Here is a 5,537-nt window from a genome sequence, read left to right on the forward strand (position 1 = left end):
TGCTCGGGCAAGGAGCGCGGGACGGGCGAGCTCCCCGGGGCCCCGCGCCGGACTCACTCACCGCATGGGACCGGCTCCGCCGCCGCCGCCCCGGGAAAGTAGTTGCAGGCGCCGGAGCAGCACGAGCCCCGCCCCCGGGAGCCCGTGACATCACTGGGCCACGTGACCGCCGCCGGGGGAGGAGTCACGTGCCGCGCGAAGCCCCTCGGCCGCGTGGGTGCGTGGGGGGCGGCGGGAATCGGGCCTGGCCGCCGCGTGTTCCGGCCGGCCCCGCGCCTGTGGGGGAAGGGCCTAGCCGCTGCCCGCGCTCGGGGTGGGCCAGGGGCCACTGTAGTGCCGGCCGCCCTTCGCCAGAGATACTCGTAATCATCATCATCACGAAATGACCGTTTTTCATAGATTTCATGGGGGGAGGGACCTTGCAGGGTGCACGGGGTGCAGCCCCTCCCGCAGGGGCTGGAAGGGTCCTGGGAGGATCATCGAGTCCAGCCCCCTGCACAAGGGGCAGGAAGTCAGCTGGGGTCAAAGGGTCCCAACAAGATAAGCATCCAAAAGAGTGGTAGCAACGGTTTGTGACTGTCAGACCTCGTCTTCCCGTGGGGAGCGTTTCCCCAGGTCCTGGTGCGCACCCGATATACTTGTATGCAGCCACCAAGTCCCCCTGAGCCTTTGCTTTTCCAGGCTGAAGAGTCCCGTGTCTCACAGCCTGTCCTCATAAGACTTGCCCTCGTGCCCCCTGATCCTGTGCGTGGGTCTCCTCTGCACTCACTCAAGCTTCTCCACATCCTTCTTCAAGTGCGGAGCCCAGGGCTGGATGCACCAAGGCCGAGCAGGGGGATGGCCTCCTGGGTCTTACTTGAGATGGATCAGTAGATGCAAGCCAGGGTTTTGTTTTGCCAGCTGTGGCATCACATTGGTGGCTCATGTTCATCTTGTGGTCAGTCATGACCTCCAAGTCCCCCTTTTCTGGCCCCCTTTCTGCCTGGGCCCTGGGTGGGTGGGTGGTTTGCCTATGCCTGTGTCCGGCCCTGCCTGGGCCCCCCAGCTGGGCCCTCCTGGAGCAGAGACCAGCGGCTCTGAGCTTCCCCACCTGCCCTCGCCTGTGCCACAGCTGGTTCCCCCTCAGGAAGCCCCTCTCCCTCCTACCTGTTCCCCTGCTAGGACTGCATCCACGCTGCCAGCAGGGGCCCGCCAGGCACCTGATCTGCAGCCTTCCTCTGTCCTGCTGCTCATGCCCCACCATGGCAGTGGCAGCCTTAGGGAAGGAGAAACCGGGCAACTGCCCAGGGCCCCACGTTGGCTATCCGCTTATGCCCTATGAGGAATTTGTGTTGTAGCTGGGCCAACATAGAAGATGCAATGGACCTAGAATATAACTCAGTGTTAAAAAACTCTTTCTTTCTTCAACTTATTAAAAACTGTTCTTTCTTCAACATATGCCTCTAAGGGGCCCCAAATGACTGTCTTGCCCAGGGCCCAGCAACCCTAAGGCCACCACTGACCATAGCCAGGGACCGGTAATACCAGCCAGCCTCTCGCACCCCAGCATCATTTCCCTCCGCCAGCCTCAGACAGTGGACAGCACTGGGAGGAAGTGAGCATTTCCTCTCCACACGGCTGTGGTTAGAGCAGCTGCAAACAGTGGTGTGACACAGACCGCACCAGTGTCATGGGGAAGTGCATTGATCTGAATGAACCGGTGATCCCCATCGGGTGCAGTGATGGTTGTTTTAACTGAGAGCATAGTCACAAATGCACCAGGCCCCTTTTCTTTCTTATAAAGCATAAAGCTATCCATGTAAGTACTCCCAAAACCCAGAAAAATAAGAAAACTTTTTTTTTTACAGCAATATTAGCTACAGCATTACATATTGTAGTATTATTTATTCCTGTTTCCGCTGTAAATATATACCTTTAAAATAAAGGTATATATTTGTTGGTTGTACCCTTCTCTCCTTTCTGCTACCTGTGTCACGGTGTTTTTTAGCCTTCCTCAAGAGGCACGGGGTGTTGGCTGCAGCCAAGGCTGGGGATTTTGACGGGTGTCCCAGTGCTCCTGGTGGGGCTTAAAAGCCAGAGGTTCCTAGTTAGAGAGTCTTGCCCTCCCTGCTCCAGGTCTGAGTGATCATCATATTTGGGGTCAGGAAAGAATATTACCCTGTGGTCAGATTGGTATGGACTGTGGGGGTTTTTCCCTCTCTGTAGTGCAGGGTGTGACCTTCTATGTGGGATCTCTTGAGCATATATTGACAACCATTTACAGAAGCAGGATGTGGGGTGGCCTGGTTCCCCTACTTTACCTGTGGCAGGTTAGGGTATTATGTCTCGTGTTGTGTCAGGGTTCACGATAGTTTTACTAAGAGGTTAGATTATGGATTTGTACAGGATGGTTTGGAGAGGGTTGGACTAGATGACCTTTGGAGAGCCCTTCCAGCCTGACTTCTTTAGGATTCTGTGAAAACATTGCCTATACCCGCTTTGGCTGAGTTAACAATTACTATGTATTCTTTTAGCAGATTCTTCCAACAATCTGATTACAGTGCAATTTCAAACCAATCAACAGATTTAGAAACACCAGCATAAAACTGGTGTAATGAAGTAGCAAATCAGATCTCTTTTAAGTTTTAAATATTTTGATTTTTGTTAATTTATCCTATCATCCTTGGACTGACAAAGGGGTGACGAGTTTTGTTGTGTGAGGGGTGTGGTTGTATGTAATAAATAATATACTTGCACTTTTCAGCAAATTCACCCATCATGATTGAGGGGTGTAGGTTGTAGCTGTTTTAGTCTAAGGACATAGGCAGACAAGGTTCTTTGGGTAAATCCAATATCTTTTTATTAATTGACTGGCTTTCTTGCATATATATTGGCCTCTGGGTGCTTTACCACTCTATCCAGGAAGAGCACAGACCATCTGCAGATGCTTCCTCAGCCTAAACACTACACTAAAGCCTAAACACTACACTACAGCCTAAACACAAACACCTTTAGTGTTTGTGCCTGAAAGCTTGCTAAGAAGAATTTTTCCAACTATTAGAGTTGGTCTAGTGAAAGATATCGGATTTACCCAAAGAACCTTGTCTGCTGAACATCGTGATTGCGTACTTTTCACTGTTGGTGATCTAGTGAATAGATTACTGACTAGACAGAGTGAAGTATTGTTCCTTTTCTCAAAACTATAGTTTAGGATAATGCTCTTACAAACTGCCCACACAGTTTGCTTAGATTTCTTAAATTATCTTACTTTGTCTGATGACCCTCTAAGTTAGCATCCTTTTATGCAAGACCGTGTTTCCAGTTTCCTCCACATGTTCCCCTTTGGGTTCCTAAAAATAGCTGATGGCTTTGGAAACCTCATTCTGTTTAAAAGTAATCTCTTCTTTATTTTTCTTTAACACCCTAAGGGGCCATTTCCAGTTCTCTTGGCAGCTGGCAAGCAAGAGGTCCATACACCGGAGCGGTTAGCTTCTCTTCCACACCACAGAGGGACAGCAGATTTATCCTGGGCTACCACTGCTCTGCTTTGCCACCTGCAAGGGCTTTGACATTGGAGTATTTTATGAGTTCAAAACAGTTCTTTGTCACCACAGGACAGAACGTAAGACTGGGGACCTGGAGGCATGGATTCTCTTCTGGACTATGCTACTGAGCTGCTGCAGCACCTTGGGCAGGCCACTTCCAACTGTCTGTTTCACACTTCCTAGCTGTACATGTCTCCCTCTATAAAGCATATTGAGCTCTATAGGCAGGAAGTGCTATGTAAGAATAATCATTACAGCCATTTGATAGATTCCAGTCCCTGAGTCATGACAGAGCAAGAAGGAATCATAAAGCTGCTGTATGCTTCTCAGACACACAGTACTGATGATAAGGGTTGTCTTTCTTGATAGCTCACCCCCTTATTCCTGTGCACAGTATGCATGTCAGAGACAAGCAGGATATTTTCCTGCACTGGCTAATCTCAGCTCCTGGAAAACGCCCTTTGGGAGTTAGCACAGCCAAGTATAAGTTAGAGCAGCCCTTATGCTGCTCCAAGCTATACTTGGACCACATAGGCCTTAAGCCTGGTTAGAACAGGGAAAAGAGCAAAGGTGATTTGAACTAACCATCAGTTTCCTTATACTATGTTAACAGGTTTTTTTTTACCTAGCTTGTTGTGTTAATTGTTGGCTGCATATAAATAGATCATATCTCCTTCCAGAAACCAGATACAAAATAAAGCAGAATCTTGGACTGCTTCACCTTCCCCTGTTTAAGCTCTTTAATCTTTATTTCAGAGACCAAAATGGTCACACACTGTTCTGCCACACTCCCATTTCTTGTTGGACTGGTTCAGGTTTTATTATACCCAGTCCAAATATAGTTTGTCTTGCTAATCCTGAGCCATTCTTTTCCTTAGCAGCCCTTAACAAAGTTTGCTTTCAGATTTAGTGACATGTTTTTGTTCCATTGTTATTCGGTGCTTACAAAAATTATTTTCTTTACCCTTTGTCACAGATGTCTCCCACAAGTGCTGGGCTCTGTCTCTAATAAATAAGTTTAGGAGGGTTACAGCATAAGCACTTTATATCTGCTCCCATCACAGCTGTTTTATTTTTTTAATAATTTGTTAGGACCGAGTAGAGTTACTCAGTGTCCTTCCTGTGCCTCCGTTTCAGGGTATCCAGAGCAGACTACTAATCCCTTACTATTTGACTGTCTAGTCTTTGTTAGCACCACCAATGCACGCCATGCTGAGAGACACAAAAAACAGACAATCCCTGCTCTGAGGAGCTTTGTGGAGATGCTATGAAAAAAATCAAAGGACTAGAAACAGCTAGAGAGAGGGCTTCTTTTACAAGCCCTTTCACTGAGATGAAACTTTGGAGCAAAGAGGGAGTTGTATCCAGGTACTTGGAGGCAAAACAAGAATAATTTAAGAGCCAAAGTGAAATCCTGGCACAGTTGAAGTCACCTGTCTAGATCAGGGTGACCAAGATTTGGCATGCAGGCTGGATCTGATCCATAGATACCATCTAGCCCTCAAGGCTTCCCAATGGTCCAGAAATTTGGCAGCTGGAGACCAGTGGCAGTGTTAATTGCTGTGGCATTGGGGCCATGACAATTAGTGCTGCTGCTGCTTGTCCCGCTACCAAATTTCCAGACCCATGGGGAGCCCTGAGGCCAGATGATGCATCTCCACATGCTGAATTGCGTCTGCAGACAAACCCCTTGCACCATATCTGACCCACAGACCAGCCTCATGCTACTCATCCAACCCACGGGGCTGGATGAGTTGGCCTCTGCTGATTTTCATAGATTTCACAGATTTCATAGACATTAGGGCTGGAAGGAACCTCAGAAGATCATCGAGTCCAGCCCCCCACCCAAAGGGCAGGAAGTCAGCTGGGGTCATAGGATTCCAGCAAGGTAATCATCCAATTTGCTCTTGAAGGTGTTCAATGTAGGTGCTTGATCCACCTCTGATGGCAGGCTGTTCCAGACCTTTGGGGCTCGGACAGTAAAGAAATTCTTCCTTATGTCCAGCCTGAAAC

At 48.7% G+C, this 5,537-nt stretch overlaps 1 protein-coding gene across 2 annotated transcripts in view; it reads right to left on the reverse strand.

Annotated features, from left to right (window-relative positions):
- Positions 1–151, reverse strand: part of RAI14 (retinoic acid induced 14) — a 192,470-nt gene extending 192,319 nt beyond the window's left edge. Inside the window, exon 1 of one of the 2 annotated variants that reach the window (XM_019517982.1) lies at positions 62–151. The gene's annotated coding sequence lies outside the window, so the exon portion shown is untranslated. The remainder of the gene's footprint in view (positions 1–61) is intronic. The other variant, XM_019517984.1, reaches the window with a different exon arrangement.
- Between the last annotated feature and the right edge of the window lie 5,386 nt (positions 152–5,537).

The sequence above is a fragment of the Gavialis gangeticus genome, unplaced genomic scaffold (genome assembly GCF_001723915.1).
Source record: "Gavialis gangeticus isolate Ggan-Ray unplaced genomic scaffold, GavGan_comp1, whole genome shotgun sequence".
NCBI lineage: Eukaryota > Metazoa > Chordata > Crocodylia > Gavialidae > Gavialis > Gavialis gangeticus.